The sequence below is a fragment of the Durio zibethinus genome, chromosome 14 (assembly GCF_047325235.1).
Source record: "Durio zibethinus cultivar Kanyao isolate XHJ-2024 chromosome 14, ASM4732523v1, whole genome shotgun sequence".
Lineage (NCBI taxonomy): Eukaryota > Viridiplantae > Streptophyta > Magnoliopsida > Malvales > Malvaceae > Durio > Durio zibethinus.
In genome coordinates this window covers 12,334,944-12,358,572 of record NC_143175.1, presented here as the reverse complement: position 1 = coordinate 12,358,572, position 23,629 = coordinate 12,334,944, and positions in this window count along the sequence as shown.

The following is a 23,629-nucleotide window of genomic DNA, read 5'->3' as shown; positions in this document are numbered from 1 at the left end:
TGATTGGTTAAAATTATTATAATGACACTCATACCATAATTATAGAAATGTCTTTTTTACCATAATTAGTCAAAATTATTTTAGTACTCTTATTAAATTATGAATTTATAACTATAATTAAAAGTAAACCCCACCAAAATTACATTAATACCCTTTTGATTATTTCATAATTCATTAACATGTGACATTTTTTATATCATTTTTACCAAAATTACAAAAATGCATGTTATGTCTATTTAATTACATTATTTAAATTACTAGAATACCCTTCTTCTCATAAATAACCAAAATTATTATACTACCACTACAATCATAATTACGAAAATATCCCTCTTACATAAATGATCAAAATTACTATAATGTTTCTTTTATCATAATTATGAAAATACCCTTAATACTATAATGGATCAAAATTACTATAATACCCTTTGATCATTATTACAAAAATACCATTTTCAATTGTTTCATAATTAAATATTAAATTTTAACATCTATATAATAATAATTATAATTAAAAGTAAACCCTACCAAAATTATATTAATACCCTTTTGATTGTTTCATAATTCGTTGACACGTGACATTTTATGTCATCTCTCACCAAAATTACAACAATACCCTTCTATCCATTTAATAACATCATATAAATTACTATAATACCCTTATTCTCAAAAATAGCCAAAATTATTATATTGCCACCCTTGTTATAATTACAAAAATACATATTTTATTATAATTGATCAAAATTACTATAATGCTCCTCCTATCATAATTACAAAAATTCCTTTAATATTATAATTGATCAAAATTACTATAATACACTCTTACTATAATTACAAAAATGTGCTTTTAATTGCTTCATAATTACATATTAAATTTTAACATCTATATAATAATATGAGAGTAAATATCTTGGAAATAACCATAATGTCTTTCTAATTACTTGACAATTGAATACATGTCTTAATTAACTGTAATGTCCCTCCTTCTATAATCAACTAAAATTGTTATAATAACCCTCCTATCATAATTATTGAAATACACCTCCTACCTTAATTGGTTAAAGTTACTATAATGCTTCTCTAGCCATAATTACAAAAATATTCTCCTACTATTATTGGTCAAAATTACTATAATGCTTCTCTTACTATAGTAAAATTATGAATTTTTTTTTTTTTTACAAAATTAAGTTGAATGGGTGATAATATTAATGGCTTTTGATTTTATGAGTAAATGGGTTTGAATTTGATAATTGATTAATATTGATAATTGGTAAATATTGTATTTGATAATTGATTAATATTTGTAACAGGTAAATATTATATTGAAAAGTTGGAATGTCATGTATGTATATTAGGTTTGGATTTAATCTATACTATTTTTTTAAAGTAATCTTCCTTATTTAAAATATAAACTAATACCTTTCCGATTATAATTGAGTGACATAATTAGAGAATAATTTTTTTTCAAAAGATTATATTTTTAAAAATAAAAATAAAAAACCAAAAAATACTAAAAAATATTTAATTTTTTTAATTTATTATTAAATTAAAAATTAAAAAACTTACAACCCCGGCACAACTGGGTAAGTAATAGAAATAAAAGCACATCCACTAAGTAAAGAAGTGAAGCAAGTAATTTGACTTTTGCTTAATTAGAAAGGGAAATTTATACTTAAATGTCACAACCATTAACATCATATATAGTTCCACCAACATCATCTATTAATTATCTGTGCACTCTAGCTTTATTTTGTAAAGTACGTAGTAATAATCACGTGCATACAAATCCTTCAATAATTAATTTGAATGTCCCCTTTAATATGGATGTTGATTGCAATACGGAAAATCCATTTATTTGATGGCTTGGTTGAAATTCATTATTGTGCAAAACCAAACTTTTAATTTATAACTATATTTAAAAAAAAATCTTAAGAAAAGAAAAAAATTATCCTATAAAGAAACATTGTTTACAATAGCAAAATATATGCTTTACTATCGTTTTAAAAACACACCAAGGACGATTTAAAAAATAGTAAAAATTATAGCTTATTTGCAGAACCACCAATTAATAAACGGTGCAGAGAAATGGATTTGCAGAAAACCAAACAAATCACTAATAGCAAAAGACACATCATTTCATTCTTTTTCAATGATCGGTGTTGTAACAATTTTGTATCCGACTGATAAATTTGAAAACGAAATAAAAAATAACGGAATCATTATCAATTTTTTTTTAGTTAGGTACGATTGGCTACCTACTAAAACATATCATTTTAAAAAATTTTAAAATTACTTAAAATTTATTAAAAAGATAATTTTACAGTCTGCGAAATAGTCTGAGTTCGGAAGTCGATTACGTGTGAGAAAAGATTAGCACCCCCACAGCACCCGTTAAAAACGGTACCAATTAACTACATGTTATCCTTCGATTTTGATAAAAATAATCTTATTTCGGTATTTGAAAATTAATTTTCTTGATTTTTTATTTATTATTTTTATATTAAAATATTATTTGAGAAAAATAAATTAAAAACCTTTTTATTGAAATAATTTTTAAAATATTCCAGTACGTTGGTAACATTAGAAGAACTCTTTCTCACTTATAGATTTCTTAGGCATCACTTTTCGGAATACCTTAGAATTTCATTTTTAGAGGTCTGAATTTACTTTTCATAAAAAAAATATGACATGTATGCAATGCAAATAATAACATATTGATGCACACATTTTATTCTTTTTCAAAAATTTTATTAATTGTTTTATTTTTAATTGAAATTTTGAAGAAAAAAAAATTTATTTATATTGAAGATTTTCTATAAATATTTCAATACGCTGGTAATATTTTACAAAAAATCTTCTCACCTAGAGATTTCTTAAAACATCTCTACTCGAAATACTTTTAGAATCTCATCATTAGATAAAATTTATTTTCTTCCTATTTTTATTACATATATTTTTAATTTATTAACCAATTTTTATTTATTATTTAAAAAAGAAGAAAATCTTTACTGTATTAAATTTTTTTTATAAATACTCCAATACACTGGTAGTATTTTTAAAAAATCTTCTCACCTAGAGATTTCGTAGGCATCACTACTCGGAATACCTTTAAATCTCATCGTCGGATAAAATTTCTTTTCTTCTTATTTTTATTACATGTATTTTTAATTTATTAACCAATTTTTATTTATTATTTAAAAAAAAAGAAAATCTTTACTGTATTGAAAATTTTTTATAAATACTCCAATACACTGGTAGTATTTTAAAAAAATCTTCTCACCTAGAGATTTCGTAGGCATCACTACTCGAAATACCTTTGAATCTCATCGTCAAATAAAAATTTCCTTTTCCTATATTTTTTATTAGTTTAGTATTATTATTAAATTTATTTTTATATTATTTTGTTTTTAAAGTTTATTTTAAAAATTAACAAAATTATAAAAAAAATTAATCACATATTTCATCATTTAATCTAACAAATATAAATATTTTAATATGCATAAATATTTATAAAATAATATATAAAAAATAATAATAATAATAAAAAAAAAAAATTTTTACTTGAACCGGATTGATCAACGGTCTGGTTAATGTTCGGTTCGGTTCGACGGTTCGGTTCGACGGTTCGGTCCGATGGTTCGACTCGATTTGAGAACGGTCTGGGTGGCTCAGCGGTTCGAGCGCGGTTCGGTTCGATTTGATCCGGTTCAGATGGACCAATCAGGGGCTGAAAGAGAAGTGGGTCGCGGGTCGGGTGCACGGACCTCGGGTCGGGTCGCAGGTTGACGAGCGGATCCTCAGGGGTTAAAATGACATCGTTTTGGGCTTTATCGAAACGACGTCGTTTTGGTTTTCAACGTTTATATAAAAGGTTCCAAAAAAATTTTTCACTCATTTTTTTCGTTTTTGAAAAAAAACACCTTTTTTTTTTCTCTCCTTTCTTCTTCAACCGGATGCCAGCTAGCCGATCGCCGTTACAGTCACCGTCGTCGGTAGTCAAAAAATTCATAAAAACACCAAACTGTTTTTCTCGACCTCCTGAATGCAGATCTGATCTCTTTTTCACCAAAAGGAGTCTCCACTTCCCTAGATCTGCTTTCAAAGTTTCGACCAAAAAAGAAAAAAAAAATTTATGTTTTTCTGGTTTGGTTTTTTGTTGTGTGTTTTTATAGGTATGTTTTGGTGCTGGGTTCCCCGTTCTAGGGGACTGTTTTTATTTTTTTTGGGTTTTTGTAAAAAAAATTTTTTAACCGAAGCCTTTTCTTTTGTAAAAATTTTTTCTTTTTTTTTTTCGGTTCCTCCATTTGTTTGCAGATAACATGCTCTATTTATAGAGCTTTTTGGGATTCAAATCCCAGATCTTCTGGATTTGAATCCCATTTTTTTCAACTGAGAAATCATGCCTGCCGTTCGTGATTGATGGCTTGTCAGTCTGTCACTGACAGCTAGCGACGGTGATTTTAAACTTTAAAGATTGTGCATTTAATGCACTAGATCTCAATCGGATAAGGATGAAGAAAAAGGAAAAAGAAATGACGAAAGAAAGAAGAAAGAAAAAAGAAAAAGAAAAACGTAAAAAATGAAAAGAAAGAGAAAGAGAGAAAAAAATTAAATAAATAATAATAATAATAAAATAATAAAAAATTGATGTTTACAGTTGCCCATCTTTGCCTATTTTTGTGAATCAAGAATAAGGCAAAGACAAACAAACAACCATTTTGCTTGGAAAGATGAAACATTGAGAAAAGAGAAAAAAAAAATTTTTTATTTTTTGGTTCGATAGAAAAAGGACTTCTCTCAACAGAGGTTTAATCGGTATTTTTGAAAGTTTAAAAGGCTCCTCTTAGCAGAGGCTCAACAACTTTAAAATTTTTTTAGAAAGGGCTTCTCTCAGCAAAGGCTTAATAACTTTAAAATTCTCTTGAAAAAGCTCCTATTAGCAGAGGCTCAACAACTTTAAAAATCTCTTGGAAAGGGGTCATCTCAGCAGAGGCTCAACAACTTTAAAATTCTCTTGAAAATGCTCCTCTCAGCAGAGGCTCAACAACTTTAAAATCTCATTTTGGAAAAAGCTCCTCTCCGTAGAGGCTCAACAACTTTAAAATTTCATCTGAAAAAGCTCTTTTCAGCAGAGGCTCAACAACTTTAAAATCTCTTGGAAAGGACTCCTCTCAGCAAAGGCTCAACAATTTTAAAATTCTCTTGAAAAAAGGCTCCTCTCAGCAAAGGCTAAACAACTTTAAAATTTTTTTGAAAAAGCTCCTCTCAGTAGAGGCTCAACAACTTTAAAATCTCATCTGAAAAAGCTCATCTCAGTAGAGGCTCAACAACTTTAAAATCTCATTTTGAAAAAAGCTCCTCTCAGCAGAGGCTCAGTAATTTTAAAAAATTTTCATTTGTTTTCAAATTTGAGTTCTCATATTTGAACAAGTAAATTTTTCTCTTTTGAATTCTTTTGTTTGATACCAAAATCTTGTTTTTCATTAAGAAATGGAAAATTTCTATCTTTGTTACAACTTCTCATGGATGCATGTATTGAGTGCTCTAAATGCAATACATATAATGTAATCAAAATTATTCATTATAGCAAAAAAGTTCTCGAAATCTCTCACTTTTGGCTTCTTTGATCAGAATTCTTATATGACCAATATGTTCTTAACATCTGACCATAATATTTTTCTTCTTCAAAAGTCTGCAACATCAATGTCTGGTCATACTTTTTTCATCCTTTTTCATTTGCCTTTGTCAACTTTAAAAGTAATGCTGAGATATTTCATGTTTGTTTTTCTTTTCATCATTTTAAGTTCAAGACAAATAAAATGCAATCACAAATTTCTCTTATTCACTTGTACGATGAACAAAAATATCAGATAAGGATAAAAGAAAGGATAAGTGTATTTCATTAAGCTGATAACAAGTGCATGATAAAGTGTTTGAGTTGAAACAAAGGTGCCCAAATAATGATCACAAGATAATCATGAATAAAATATTCTTAAATTCTTTCTTTAAAACTAAATCAGATGACTTCTTTGATCATTCAGAGTTCGTCAAACTATACTTGCCCCTGTATTATGGGATCTTCTTCTGATGATGCTTTTGCTTCACATCTAAGCCGCTTTTTCAGGTTTTTAGCTTAGATAAGTCATCATTTTTTTTTCTTTTTTTTAAGTAAAATATTTCTTCACAACATCAGAATTTATTGGAGTAGGCAAATCACCTCCATTCATTTCTGTCAAAATTAATGTCCCATCAGAAAAGACCTTTTTCACCACATACGAGCCTTCTCAATTTGGTGTCCATTTCCCTCGATTATCATGTTGATTTGGAATGATTCTTTTTAGCACTAAGTCTTCTTCCCTAAAGCAACGGGGATGAATTTTGTTGTCATGTTCTCTTATCATCCTCTTTTGATATAATTAACCATGACAAAGTGCTGACGGTCTTTTCTCTTCAATGAGGTTTAATTGTTCATAGCAATTTTGAACCCATTATGCTTCCTCTAACTCTACTTCCATCAGGACTCTCAATGAGGGAATTTTTACTTTGACTGGTAGCACAGCTTTCATTCCATATACCAAAGAGAACAGTGTGGCCCTAGTAGATGTTTGAACTGATGTTCTATAAGCATGCAAAGCAAAAGGCAACTTTTCATATCAATCTTTGTAAGTTTTAATCATTTTTTCCAAAATTTTTTTGATATTCTTATTCGCAGCCTCTACTGTCCCATTCATTTTTGGATGATATGGTGTCCAATTACGATGACGGATCTTGAACTAAGTGCATACTTCATTCATTATTTTGTTGTTCAAATTTTTGGTATTATTAGAAATAATTATCTCTAGAAGCTTATATCTACATATTATCTTTCTTTTTATGAACTTACATAACACAGATTAGGTCACGCTAGTATATGATGCAGTTCTACCCATTTGATAAAGTAATCAATCATCACAAAAATGAATCTATACCCATTTGAAGCTTTTGGAGTAATGGGAGCAATGACATCTATGCCCCACATAAAGAATGGCCACAGAAGAGCCAGAACATGTAATGTTGATGGTGGAGCATGAATCTTGTCAGCATAAATCTGACATTTATGACATCTTCTAGTATAATCAATACAGTCGCCCTCTATTGTCAACCAATAATAGCCAGCCCTCATAATTTTTCTAGCTATCATATGACCATTTACATGTGCCTCACAAATTCCATCATGCACTTCTTCAATAATCTTTTTTGCTTCAATTGCATTTACACATCTTAAGAGTACTTGATCTCGATCTCTTTTGTAAAGGATATCTTCATCAATGAAAAAACTCATAGCCAATCTTTTGATAGTCTTCTTATCATTTTTTGTTACATGTTCTGGGTATTACTGACTTTTAATGTATTACATGATATCATGATATCATGGCCTCCCATCAACTTCTTTTTCAACACCTGAGTAATGTGTTGTACATCTTTTACATCCAGCTTGATGGCTTAAATTTCAGTATTTGATTCTATTTAATCATTACAGCTATAGTAGCCAGTGCATCTGTAATTTGGTTTTCCTTTCTGGGTAGTGCTTAAACTGGATTTTTTAAAATTGTTTGACCAACTCAGAGATGTAGTTATGGTATCGGATCAACTTAGAGTCTTTTGTCTGCCATTCACCTCGTAACTGATAGATGACTAGAGTTGAATCTCCAAACACATCTAACACTTGGATCTTCTTTTCAATTACTGCTTGTAGACTCATAACACAGGCTCATATTCAGTCATATTATTTTATGCAATTGAAATTTAACCTGGTTGTGATGGGGTAATAATGCCCATCAGAAGATATCAAAATTATCTTAATACTATGACCTAAAGCATTAGCAGCTCCATCAAAATACATCCTCCATGATTTTGTAACAGGTTCATTTTCTTCAATGGCTATCACATCCTCATCAGAAAATTCTAATTTCATTGGCTCATAATCTTTGACTGCACGATCAGCAAGAAATTTAACTATTGCACTTCCTTTAATAGCCTTTTGAGTCATGTAAATGATATCATATTCTGAAAGCATAACTTGCCACCATGCTATTCTTTCTGTCAATGAGGACTTTTCGAAGATATACTTAATAGGATCCAACTTTGCTATGAGCCAAGTAGTGTGATAAAACATGTATTGTCTAAGCCTTCGAGCTGTCCAGGTTAATGCACAACACATCTTCTCTAATGGTGAATACTTTAACTCATAATCAGTGAATTTCTTACTCAAGTAGTAAATTGCTCATTTTTTCTTATCAGTTTCATCTCTTTTACCCCAGCACACATCCCATTGAATTTTCATGTACTGTCAAGTACAAAATCAAAGGTTTTCCTGGCATTAGAGGTACCAACACAGGTAGATTTGATAAGTATTCTTTGATCTTATTAAAAGTTTCTTGGCATTTGTCATTCCATTCTTCAGGATTATGTTTTTTGAGAAGCTTGAAAATAGGATCACACTTATAAGTAAGTTGAAAAATGAAGCGAGTAATATAGTTTAATCTCCCTAAGAAACCTCATACTTCTTTTGAGGTATGAGGAGGAGATAAGTTTTGGATAGCTTGTATCTTATCTGGATCAACTTCGATTCTTTTTTCACTGACTATAAAGCCTAATAGTTTTTTTGATTTGGCTTCAAATGTACATTTGATAGGATTCAACTTCAACTAAAATCTTCTCAACCTGTCAAACAGTTTTTTAAGATTGACTACATGATCTTCTCTTTCATGAGATTTTACAATCATATCTTCCATATACACTTCTATCTCTTTATGCATCATGTCATGAAAGAAAGTCATTATTGCTCTTTGATAAGTAGCACAAAAATTTTTTAACCCAAAAGGCATAATCTTATAACAAAATGTCCCTCACATGGTCACAAATGTAGTTTTTTTCATATTATCTTGAGCCATCTTGATCTGATTATAGCCTGAAAAACTATCCATAAAGAAAAATATGGAGTGTCTAGCAGTATTATCCACTAGAGTATCAATGTGAGGTAGAGGAAAGTTATCCTTAGGGCTTGCCCTATTCAAGTCTCGATAATCGACACACATTTTCACTTTTCCATCTTTCTTAAGAACTGGCACTATGTTGGCTACCCATTCAGGATATTTTACCACTTTCAAAAATTTAGCATCGAATTGTTTCTTCACTTCCTCTTTAATTTTCAGCAGCATCTCTGGTTTTATGCTCCTTAGCTTTTACTGCATCGACTTACATTCTGGTTTTAAAGGTAACTTATGCTCTACAATATCAGTACTGAGTCTTAAAATATCCTGGTAAGTCCATATGAACACATCTACATATTCTCGAAGCAGCTCTTTTAGCTTTTATCTTTCAGCTGGTAAAAGAAATATACCAACTTTAACCTCTTTTTTGTTTTCACCATCTCCCAAATTCACTAATTTGATAATTTTTTGATGGGATTCAATTAGCTTATCTTCATGTTCTATTAATTTTAACAAATCAAGAGGTAGTGTGTAGTTATCTGAATCTTTCTTATTATCAAGTTCATCAATATGAATTAATTTTTCAAAATCAAATCTGAGATTATTGTCATGATTATCTTCATGTTCATTGTTTGAGACCCTATAAATGGTAAGATGAAGAGAATATTGGCACACAAAAATGGAATGGCAAGAAAATGTTGAAAAGAAAATAATGGAAAGTAAAATGAAGATGAAAATAATAAAAGAAATATGGATGCATCTTTTAAGTCTTTTATTAAAATGACAAACATAAACACGCCATAAAAGATCTCCTAATACTCATAAAAAGTAGTTAGGGATTTAAAGTTTCACAGTACATTACTTTTTCAAAGTTTTAAAAACAACAGGTAGCTTTATAACTTTCTAGTTATCCAACTCAAAATCTAAAAGACAAGGGTACACGAATAGCTCTTCACTTTGACTCTGCTTTTCTCCATCATCCATCATTTGAATGGTCAACTTTGAAAATTTTTCCATAAATCTTGCACTTGGGGCTGTTAGTAAATCAAGATAAATGTATCTTCTCAAGTGAAAAGAATCATAGAGGTATGAAATGATTATGGACTCTGACTCCGACTCATATCCCCTAAGATCAGCTATCCTCTTATCTATTTTCTTATTTACCATTCGTATTCTATCCCCTCTTATTGGCTTATATCCCAAGCTAAATCTATCTCTCTTTTCATATATAATCGATGGCTTCGTGATTCCTTGCAGGTTCTTTTCAAGTCTGATTTTAGGTCACTATCCCATCTTGGTAACCTGTTTGACTACCATTTTAGTTATCGTAGACAAGTGTGACAAAAATAATTTAGATCCTTCAGCTATATATGTTGCATTGGCAATCTCGAAAGATCTATAAGAGCATTCTAAAGCTTCATTTGTTAATTTCACATATGAAGTATTTATCGATTGAGTTACCAATAAATCTTCTTCTCCTACAACACATGTTAGCTTTCCTTCAACAATGAATTTAACTTTCTGATGTAATGAAGATGGGACAACACCTGTCATATGGATTCATGATCTACCCAATAAATAACTGTATAAAAGAGATATGTCCATAACTTAAAATTTTACATTGAAAGTACATGGGCCAATCTGCAATGGCACTTCTATATCTTTTAGCACCTCTCTTTTGGTTTCATCAAAGGCTCTCACTATCATATGACTAGGTTTCATATAAGACCATCAACAGAAATTTTTGCCAGAGTAGTCACAGGTATAACATTGATGGATAAGCCATTGTCAATCAAAACCTTAGCCATTATATGACTTTTACATTTCACAGTAATGTGAAAAGCCTTGGTACTTCTTCTACCTTCAGGAAGAATCTCTTCATCATTGAAAGAGATAGAGTTTGAAATCATCAAATTACCAATAAGCTGTTCCACATATTCAATAGAAGTATTGTGAGACATATATGCTTGATTTAGCACTTTCAGTAAAGCATTACGGTGTGACTCTGAACTGAGTAATAATGACAATAACAAAATTTTAGTTGACATCTTGTTAAGCTGTTTTACCATGCTATACTCATTATGTTTTATTAACTTTAGAAATTCACCTGCTTCACTCTCAGATACTGGCTTCTGGCATTCTTTTTCTGGGGTTACGTCAAGATCGCTCTAACTTTCATTTTCTTCTTCTACCTTAGCTTTTTCTTTTCTAGCTTTTTTTAGAGCCTTTGGGGTATAGCACCTATCACTTCGAGTTATGCCTCCTATACCCATTATGTTGGCAGTATCTGGGTTGACTACGATATCATAATCATGCTTTCAAGCTATTGCTTTTATCATTCTGATATGAAAAAGGGCTAAGAACTTTAATTGTCATCACTAATTGGGAAACAGGCTTTTCTAGCTTCGATGTTGGCTTCTCATCATAATAGATAGTTACCGATCTACACACAAACTTATTCTTTGAATTAATGGTAGACACTTCAGCTTTTACCAACTCTTCTCTTTCTTGGTAAAACTTTATTCGACCCTCATCCATCAATTTTTATACCTTTTAATGAAATTGGTGACAATTCTCGATAGAATGCCCCAGAACACCTCCGTGATAATTACAGCTTTCGGTTGAGTTAATCGCTTCCGAGCAATTTTGAGGTTCTATTGGCTTCAACATGTCAGTTTTGACCAAGGCTTCAAACATTTTAGCCATAAGAGTTTTGACCTCTTCTATTCTTCTTTTCACATAGCTTATTTGCCCATCAACCAAAGCATTTATTGATGGTTTGGTATGATTTGGTAGAGGGTTCCCATTGACATTTGGAGTCCCTTGTTGGTTGGTATCAAAATTTAATACTCCTTTATTGATTAACCCTTGCATTTTTCGCTTTAAAGCAGTACAGTTCTCAGTGGAATGACCTGACTTTCCATAGTGATAATCACAATACGAATTGGTGTCATACCATTTGGGAAACGGAGATTTCATAGGTTCAATAATAACAAAAGCGAATAGATGTTTCTCTACAAATAGAGGATACAAATCTGTGTATGTCATGAGAATGGAATCGAAAGTGAGTTTTTCTTGGATATTTCTTGAGGCTCTTGGACCACTATTAGGTCTCCATTCTGGTATTATAGGTACAGTAGGATGACTGTAAGAATAGGTGGGTGTTCGAAAAAATGGTTAAAAATGGGATGGATAAGCTAGTGGTTGTAGTGGTTGGTATGGTTGATATGGATAAGGGATGGATGTAACATTGTTTATGGAAAGGTAATGGGTTTGGTAGACTAGTACAGTGTAGGGCATGAAACCTCTAAACTGTTGCCCTACATAGTTTACTGCTTGGGCTTCATTCTCTTTTTTTTTGGGAGCTCCATTTTTTTTTACTCCAATTGTCTCTCCTGTATCGAGCTTGTCATTCTTTATAGCACTTTTGATAATCTCACCTGATATCACCATATCTATAAAGTTCTTGGTTGCATTGCCTATCAATCTCTCATAGTATGGTGCTTTTAGAGTATTCACAAATAAAACAATTATCTCTTTCTCAGTGAGAGGAGGTTGAACTTGTGCAACCACGTCTCTCTATTTTTGTGCATACTCTTTGAAGTTTTTAGTTGCTTTCTTTTTCGTACTTTATAGGGATAGACGATCTAGAATCATATTCGTGACATGCCGATATTGTGTAAGGAATGTCTTTGTAAGCTCTTACCAAGAACGAATACGAGTCTTATCTAATTGAACATACCATCTAGCTGTAGAACCCGTAAAACTATCTTAAAATATATGCATTAACAACTTCTCATCACGAGCATGCGCTACCATCTTTTGACAATACATGGTGATATGGGTCATCGGGCATTTTGTGCCATCATATTTTTCAAATTCAGGGACCTTGAATTTAGGCAGAATGATCACATCAGGGACTAAACAAAGCTCGGTTGCGTCTATGGAACCATAAAAATTCATTCCTTCCACTGCTCTAAGCCTTTCTTCTAATAACCTCATCTTTTTCTGAGCACTATTATCTTTCACTTTCTCAGATATCTTTATCCTTAGCTTTTCTTTTTCTTTGGGATCATCCAAATCAGGAACTAAGATTGGCTCGGGTGGTTTTTTCATCATAACAAGATTAACAAAATTTTGAAATTGTCTCAGAGCAGGTGTAGATGTCATTCGTGGATAAAGATTGGGATATCCACCGAAAATAGAAATTTGTACTCTAGTTCTTTGAGAAGGTTAAGTTGGTTGTGGCTCAAACCTTAGAGGATAAACAAGATCCACCATGTCTAGCGATTGCTCTTGAAAGCTGAGATTTTCTTTCATTACTTTTCCCTTGTCAAGTTTTCTGAGCATATCCATTATTTTACTAAGATCCCTTCTTAGTTCTTCTTAAGCTTTTTCGATTCTCTCAAATCGACTGGTCTGTTCTTGCTTCATAATTCTTGTTTGAGTTTTGGTGTTGTATGAATGGCAAGTGGGTTGAGTCAAAATTTTTGAATGGCGAGCTATTCTTGAACCTTTATTACCATAAAATTTTTAGAAAATCAGAATGCCATGTGTCGAAATTTTTATTTTTGAAATTTAAAAAAAAATGATGCAAATTATGCATGAATGCAAAAAATATTTGCTATTGGATAAATTTCAATACTAGAAAATTTCATTGATTCTATACAACTTTGATTACATGAGATTTATCATCCTAGAATTATATCCATAGAAGCGTTTGACTTGGTCATAATGGTCTTTTACCTCATCTAGAAAGTTTACTAGGCACTATCCATATTCTCCTACATGATTGACTTCTTATCTTAATGCTTCTACCTTTTTAACCATTTTTTATACCTTTTTTATCGCCTTATAAACTTGACTGGTTATGTGCTCTATGTACTGTTGCCTTTTTAAACTTTTTATTTTCCATATCATGCGAGCATCTCTTTCTGAATCACATGTAAAGATCCAATCTTTTTTCCTTTTATGCCACTCATCTATCATTACTGAAATATGGCTCTTGTGATCTTGCAGTTGTAGCTCCAACCCTTGGATCATCTGGTGAAGTGATTCTTTTTCATTCAGTACTTCAAAGTACTTTCTTCTCTCTTTTATGAGCATGACTTTCAACCTTTCCTTTTCGTTTTGGCATTCCACCAATCTTGTTGAAGTTGTAGAATATAATCCCTTCTAATTCTGACATTCTTGAGAAATTTTGGTGGTCTCCTCTTGCTTTTCTTGAGCTTTGTCCTTTCATTAGTTTATTCCCTCTCGGAGTTTATTCCCTCTCGGAGCTTATCCATTTCACGTTATCGACTAAGGTAAGACTTGGTGACTTTTTCAATTTTGAATTAAACTCGTAACCTTTTATTTTCTTGGTGTAGATATTTTAAATCACTATTGACCAGATCCCGTTCTTTTATGACTTTTTTTAATCTGTTTTCTTGTATCTCTGCTTCATATTTCAATTACCCAACTTTCTTATGAAGTCTCAAATTTTTTCTTCTTATTTTTTATTTTTCAACTTCTAATTCTTTCTTGACAAGCTCAACTTCTGATAATTGCATCTCTTTTGAAAGATTAACCAATTGATATGAGCTATCATCAGGAGAGAGTACTATATTTCTAGGCTGCCTTACTTTCCAAATCTGGTAATCATGAGTGACTTTATCGATAAGAGGCCTTAATCTCATTCTTCATATTTTTTTTCATGCTTGGATTAACTGCTTCGAGGTTCTTAATGGATTCGATTCCCCATAAATGAATTCTACTTGGACCAGGCCATGAGTAACAGGAACAAACTGCTTTGCACCAAATTGCCTAAGTACAATCAATGGAGTGTAACTTACAATACCCCATAATTCTAACAACGATATCCACGGCTCATTTCTTCCATGATACAACAAGGGCACATGAGGCATCCAAGGTGCCATCCACTCGATTTCATCCCCAGTAAGCGTTCATAAGAAAAAGACCCAATCTTTCTTAGTCTTCAATGTTGACCATTGGCTTTTACAAAACTCTTCGATTGGTGCCTTATTTTGAAGATATGGTTTCAAAAATGCACTCTTTCCACACTTGAAATGACTTTTAACCTATACGAATAATAGAGATGCACATCCCATGAATCCTCTTTTTTTATTTCGTCGACAGAAATTTAATGACCTGATGGTTTCGCCAGGACTGCTGGAGAGGGATTAATTGCTTGGGTTTTAATTTGCTCAAAAAAGTCTACCATAGTTATCTCAATGTAACACAAAGTCTTCGAAAAGATTACCATGCCATATAATGCTAAAGCAAACACAGCCATACCTTGATCATCATTTAAATACTCCTGAATGAAGTTTTGAAGAAAATCTTAACGAATACTGAGATATTCACCTTTAGATTTCGTGAAAGAATCAATGGTTTCTACTTTAACCCCCATAAGCTTGGCTAACTTTTTACGATAACCTGATTTTAGCTTTCGGATAAATACTTTATCTAGACATTGTAGTTTTTTCTCGAGCAAAATCGAATACTCCTCAATAGTTGCACCAAATCTTTCTGATTAAAAGTGAAGCATCTATAGGATGGATCTCAAAACTATATAGCTGCTTTGATCAGCTGTTCATCAATCACTACTGAAATGAGGGATACAATCTGCCCATACTTTTTGTAAAAGCTTTCTTTTTTTTCTTCACTTAACTGACCCAGACAGCAGCTAACTCTTTTAAATTATTCTGTGTGACATCTAAATACACTTTTTTGAGTAATTCAAACACATAACCGGTAGGCAAACAATCTTCATTCTTTTGTTGAACTTTTTTCGACCAAACATGTACTTCATTATATGATTCACATGGCACACTGACAGAGGATGAGCAAATTTATAGTTCTACGGGATCCATGAAAACTTCTTAGGAGAAATATGTCTTAGAGCAAATATCTCGATGCAAAACTGTATGATATGATTAATGCAAAAAAATAAAACAAAATTGAGTTAGTGTGGTTAAAAAAAAAACATTTTTTGTTTTTTAGTGTTTTTGAGATTTTTTATGTTTTGTTTTGTTTCATATTATACACAATTTTTATTTTTAAGTATTTCTACAAGAAGATGGACAAGGCTCTACATAAGGCTGGTTTTCTAGGTTTATTATATGTTAGGTTTGGATTGACAGAGTCTAAAGGTTCTTAAATTGTTCCTCACTGTCGTCCATGTTGGACTAGTAAGGCACCCCGATCCTCACCCATTACAGGCTATGAACGAAAATGGTTCAATTCGAGTAGAAGTATTTCGTTTGCCATTGCGAAGGTTATCATCTCACGAGAGCATAGGTACTTTACTTCCTCCTATAAAGGATGAAGCCCGGGTATAGAGCTTATGTATGAGATGCATTGTGTCATTGTGTGCAAATATATCCTAATTTATTGAGAGCAATATATACAGAAAAATAAAACATGCATAATAAAAGAAATGTGTGTGAATTTTTTTGCTTTTCATTTTTTATTTGTTTTGATTTTTTTTTTACTAAAAATGAAGAATAAAAATTTAAGAAATTGATTAAGACTATTTAAATCAAAATTTGAGGATAACAAGTAGTTAATTTTGGCCTGACTCATAAAAACAAATGTCTATCCCCAGCGGAGTCGCCAAGCTGTCGTAACGGTTTTGTGTCTGCCTAATGAATTTATAAACGAAATAAAAAATAACGGAGTCGCCACCAATCTTTTTTTGGCTAGGTGCGATTGGCCACCTATTAAAACATATCCTTTTAAAAAATTTTAAAATTAATTAAAATTTCTTAAAAAGATAATTTTACGGTTACGAAACAGTCTGGGTTCGAGAGTCGGTTACGTGTGGGGAAGGATTAGCACCCCCACAGCGCCCGTTAAAAATAGTACCAACTACATGTTATCCTTCGATTTTGATAAAAATAGTCTTATTTTCGGTATTTGAAAATTAATTTTCTTGATTTTTTATTTATTATTTTTATATTCAAATATTATTTGAGAAAAATAAAGTAAAACTTTTTTATTGAAATAATTATTAAAATGTTCCAATACGTTGGTAACATTAGAAGAACTCTTTCTCACTTAGAGATTTCTTAGGCATCACTTCTCGGAATACCTTAGAATTTCATCTTTGGAGGTCCGAATTTACTTTTCGTAAAAAAAATTATGTCATGTATGCAATGCAAATAATAACATGTTGATGCACACATTTTATTCTTTTTCAAAAATTTTATTAATTGTTTTATTTTTAATTGAAATTTTGAAGAAAAAGGAATTTATTTATATTGAAAATTTTCTATAAATATTTCAATACGCTAGTAATATTTTACAAAAAATCTTCTCACCTAGAGATTTCTTAAAACATCTCTACTCGGAATACTTTTAGAATCCCATCATTGGATAAAATTTTTTTTCCTATTTTTATTACATATATTTTTAATTTATTAACCAATTTTTATTTATTATTTAAAAAAAAAAATCTTTACTGTATTGAAAATTTTTTATAAATATTCCAATACACTGGTAGTATTTTAAAAAAATCTTATCACCTAAAGATTTTGTATGCATCACTACTTGAAATACCTTTGAATCTCATCTTCGGATAAAATTTTTTTTCTTCCTATTTTTATTACATATATTTTTAATTTATTAACCAATTTTTATTTATTATTTTAAAAAAAAATCTTTACTGTATTAAAATTTTTTTATAAATACTCTAATACACTGGTAGTATTTTAAAAAAATCTTCTCACCTAGAGATTTCGTAGGCATCACTACTCGAAATACCTTTGAATCTCATAGTCGAATAAAAATTTCTTTTTCCTATATTTTTTATTAGTTTAGTATTATTATTAAATTTATTTTTATATTATTTTGTTTTTAAAGTTTATTTTAAAAATTAAAAAAATTATAAAAAAAATTAACCACATATTTCATCATTTAATCTAACAAATATAAACATTTTAATATGCATAAATATTAATAAAATAATATATAAAAAAAAAAATTTTTTTTACCTGAATCGGACCAGTCAACGATCCGATCAACGTTCGATTCAGTTCGACAGTTTGATCTGGCGGTTGACTCGATCTGGGAGCGGTTTGGGTGGCTCAACGGTTCGAGCGCGGTCCGATTCGGTCTGATCCGGTTCAGATGGACCGATCAGGGGCTAAAAAAAAAACGGGTCGCGGGTCGAGTGTGCGGACCCCAGGTCGGGTCACTGATTGATGTGCGGATCCTCAAGAGTTAAAACGACGTCATTTTGGGCTTTATCGAAACAGCGTTGTTTTGGTTTTCAGCGTTTATATAAAAGGTCCAAAAAATTTTTTTTACTCATTTTTTCCGTTTCTCAGAAAAAAGTGCCCCTTTTTTTTTTTCTCTCCTTTCTTCTTCAACTGGATGCCGACCAGTTGACCGTCATCACAATCGCCGTCGCCATCGTTCGCCGATCATCGACCGTCGTCATCGGTGGTCGAAAAATTTTTAAAAATATCAAACTGTTCTTCTCGACCTCCTGAACGCAAATCTGACCTCCTTTTCACCAAAAGGAGTCTCCACTTCCTTAGATCTGCTTTCAAAGTTTCGGCCAAAAAAAATTTTTTTTTGTGTTTTTCTAGTTTGTTTTTTTGTTGTGTGTTTTTATAGGTATGTTTTGACGCTGGGTTCCCCATTCCAAGGGACTGTTTATACTTTTTTGTGTTTCTACCAAAAAAAAAATTAACTGAAGCCCTTTTTTTTTGTAAAAATTTTTACCTTTTTTTTTTCGGTTCCTCCATTTGTTTGCAGATAACAAGCTCTATTTATGGAGTTTTTTGGGATTCAAATCCCAGATCTTCTGGGATTCGAATATCATTTTTTTCAACTGAGAAATCATGCCTGCCGTTCGTGATTGACGGCTTGTTGATCGATTGCTGGCAGCTAGCGACGATGATTTTGGACTTTAGGGATTATGCATTTAATGCACTAAATCTCAACCGGATAAGGATGAAGAAGAAGGGGAAAGAAAAGAAGAAAGAAAAAAGAAGAAGAAAAATGCAAAAAAGGGGAGGAAAAAGAAAAAGAGAAAAAAAATTAAATAATAATAATAATAATAATAATAATAATAATATGGTGTTTACAATCGGAAGCAATCAAATGGTTTAAAACTAAAAATAATAATAATAATAAATCAAAGAAAAAACACAACAGTCTTCGAAACCCACAAGAAAGAGAGAAAAAAAAAGGGCAGAGAACTAAATAAGGCTTTTTCACCCCAAAACTTTAACATGCGTTAATGAATACTAATAAAAAACTACAAAGAGCAAGTAAAAGAGGTGATATGGTAGGATATGAGAGTTTAACCTTTCACTTTGCACTTTATATATATTGTATTTATTATTATTTGCTGTTGTTTATCAGTGCTTTGCTTTCAAGTAACCAGCTGTAATAATAAATGTGATATATGTGAATAAGCACACTCAAATATATCTCATCCAAAGCTTGCTTGCTATTACCTTTTAGGCTTTTACATGTTTAGCAGCCTAATCTGCAAGTGGCCACTTTGTCAAACGTATCCTACCTAGCTATAAGAAATACTATATGTATAGCATACTATACTATACTTTATATATAGCTTTCTTTCTCTCTTTCTTTCTTTCTTTCTTTCTCCATTTTCTTTGTTTGTGTCCAATTTCATGCAGGTTGACTACCATGGTTTCAAAAAGTCTTCTTAATTATGATTACGACAACGATTAACATTTAACAAACATTTCAAAAAACACGAGCGTCTCTGGCTCCTACCATCATTTTCAGGACATAAAATGAAATCATTGATGGTTTCTATATATTTCTTAAAATATAATTAACATATGCATATCCTGGATGATAATTCTTTTTTTTTTTATGGTAAAAAGAAAATTGTAATAGAGAGATAAAAAGAATTGCATGTGATGAGATTTTAATTTTAGAACTGCTGGATATTACTTCTTAATCAGATTTGTACATATGCACCAATTAAATTAAATTTCAGATTTGATTATTGTCCTTATTACTTAACAATTAGGAAGCAAATATAATAATATAAGTAAAAATATCTGACATATATCATAATCAATTGGTAACTACATTTGCATATGCTTTGGACAGAACACATATAAGATAAAGAGCAAAATGATTTACACGACTGACTTTAGATTTGCCGAAGGTTAAACTTATCATTTGATGTCTATAATGTTATCAAATTGCATGAAAAATTATGATTCTATAGTAAAAGTGCAGGCAAGGGGAAGCATATATAGTTAAGGAATTTATGAGCCATAGCAATTTATTCTTCATGTATATTTTTTTTGTCATGCATATTTTTATTTAGTACAAGTGATTCTGACGCGGAGGCCGTGGACTGGGAAAAAACGAGACAAATATTTATACATATGTTTGATGTTATAGGGCTTCAATATGTTGAAAAAAGTGGGCTGCTGGTTATTTCGATGGGTTAAGAAGGGAAGTGGGATTGCTGTTGTCCTATGATTCGATCCATGACTGAAATGGGCCTGTGGTGGGGTCCGATGGTTCTAATGCCCACTAGTGGTTGCCCAACTAGTGGTAGCACGACTGCACTAGCAATAGCAACAGTAGTTGTAGTATACATATATGCGGATATGTACATGTAAATTTAGAATTTATTTAGAAGTTTTATTTATTAATCTAAATGATATTAATAAGTTTAAAGTTTTAATCCAATAATTATTATCTTTTTCTTTTCCACATATTACGAACTTCTTTTGCATAAAAAAACATGTGTATATGTATATTGTATACGTAACCAAGGGTTATTGGAGGTTGATGATGCTTTTATCTAAGAGACTAAGGCTAGACTTTGACACAGATTCAGATTGCAGCAGCCATGATGAAGTGGAATTATTTTGGTTTTAGACAGACGTGTTCTAAATTCAATTTTAGTAAGTAGTATAGCAAGCTTTAACTCAATATATGTATGTATATTCATTGAAAAGCAAAAGCTGCTTGTGAAAAAGAAAGGCAAAACGCAATCCTGCAAATGGCAGAGACTTTTGGGGAAAGTGGGATTTTCCAGACCATCTCTCCCTGTCTCTTACCACTGCTACCAGGATGTGTCTTCACTCTTCTGGAATCTCTCCTTTTCACATATTATTATTATTATTGAAAGTAACGAAACTTTTGTTGGGAGATGAAGACAAAGTAGAGAGCAGAAACGAAAACAAATCGGAACCGGTGGCTTCTGACCATACTACTTTAACTCAACTCAACCCCACCTGTAGAATTATTAATAACTATCAGTAGCATACATATGGGAATATACATATATCGAGTATTGATTAAGGAGCATCCATCCGCAAGACTACTACAAACTACTTAAGACATATAAAAATAATACTGCTGCTCCAGTTATTATTATTATTTTTTAATAAATAAAAAAATAAAAACAAACAAATATCTATCTCTCCATCCTCACCTCTTGAAGTTGAGTTCACGTGCTGATGATCAGCAAGTCATGTGACCTCTTTCTTTCTCTCTCTTTCTTCAGACTTTTTTACCCTCTCCTTGAATTACGCTCCTCACCTTTCCTTCTCTATTGACCTTGACCCATCCCTCTATTCTCTCTCAGGGCAATGCTAGGGACAGTCACTTTTTCAGCCGTTTTATAACATCTGCTTAGTTATGCCACCACGTCATCCTTACTTTACAGTACAGTATGAAATCGGCTACCTGATGTCTGTATCAAAACGTTAACCACACCTTTCTTGTCTTTTTGTTTTATAAAACGAGCCTAAACTTTTAAAAGAGTTGCCTGCTCATCCACTTATCTTTTTCAGCATTTTTTTGAGTTAAAGTTTGTAGTAAGCACTGCATAAGTGATATTTCTTTTTTAAAAAAAATTTTGGATAAGCTATTTGGTAAAATTTTTAATTTTTTTTAATTTCATAATAAAATTTACTTTTAAACTTATTGACTTAATGGCCTTCTTTTACAATATAAATTTTTTATTTTACAATGGGGGATGCTCACTGGAGAATTGTATATATTTATTTATTTGATTGCTGTTTTTTTGTAATATCTGTAAATGTAAGATCATAATCAAATAATAAAGTAAGTAAGTAGAATATTATTTTCATAAAAATTATATAATTGAATTGTTGAGTGACATTCAAGTATTAAAAGAGATAGACTATTGTTTTAAAACCAATTGAAAATAATGAAAGAAAGATAATGTAGATCTAGAGCTACTTATCTAACTATTACTTGAAATGTATTGGAATGTGATCAAAGAGATCCATAACTAAAATAACTGAAAGATTTGAGAGAAAAAAAATTAATGAAAGCATAAAGCTATAAAAGTATAAAAGAAACGATGGAAACAAGATTGCATTAAATCGAAACTTAGAATGAAAGAAAGTAATATGGTTGAAACTATAAGAATGATAAAACAACTTAAACATGAAACTTGTAAAGAAAGCTTTAAAAAAATTAAATCTTGAATGAAAAAATGCTTATATTAAAAAAATAATAATTTAGAAAACAATTTAGTTAGACTATTTTGTGACTTTAGCCAAACTATAAAAGAAAAGTTAAAGAAACTAAAAACTAAGAAAAACCAAAAAGAAAAGAAGAGATATTTAGAATGGGATATTGAATACAAAAGAGAGCCTCTCTATTTACAATAGTGAGTTCAGCCATGAGGAGATTTAGATTACAAAAGTTCTTTTCCTATCTAAATTTTAAGAGATAAAAGTTATCTTAATTTTCAAGTGGTTGGTCAAATATGGAATTTTGGATCTTGAGTCTTGGTCAAATGGGTCATCTTGGGATTCAATCTTGTCCATCCAATTGTCTTGATGATTGATCTTGCATTCATCAAAAATGGTTCGACTAAACATGGTTTATGAAGACTCGCATCTAATCCAAACTCTTTTGAATAAAAGATCAAAGTGTTTTCGTCTTTGTAAACCTCTCTGGGCCGAATATAATGAAGTGCCCTTCTTCAAATATAAGTCATCAATTTTCAATTGAATGTAGGAGTCTTCTTGTAAATAGGATAATCAAAATGCATGTAGGAGTTCTAGTGTCGTTAGGATTCTTAATACCAATGGATTTTACTAATCTTCATTTAACATGGCCAAACAAGACAATGATTAGACTTGTCCTAATCTTGCATGAAATTCACGTCCAAGTACATAAAATCTAAAGATTAAAAAAACAAACATTAAAGGCACCAAATTTTATCAAATTTCAAAAAATTTCAATTAAAAAGAACTTGTAAAATACTATATATTTTAGTGTTATCTTACTATTTTCTTAATAATTTAGAACTTTTTATAAAAAAAAATTAATTAGACCCCCTCAAACCTAAATTCATTATGTTCATATATATTATTTTTTATTTTTTATATCTATATTGGATATAATAACAAAAAATATTTATATTTAAATGTTATCACTATTTAACTTAGGTTTGTTTATTATAAATGATTTGCAATTTAAAATTAATAAGTTTGTTATTATTATATTTTTACAAACTTGTAGAGTTAAATTTAACATATATTCAAGTACAATAATAACTAATATTGAATTGACAAATATTCAATTGTGATCCTTTTTTCAACCAAACATGTTTTTCTTGCTATATCCCGCATGCTTAATATTTTAAAATTACTAACTTAAGT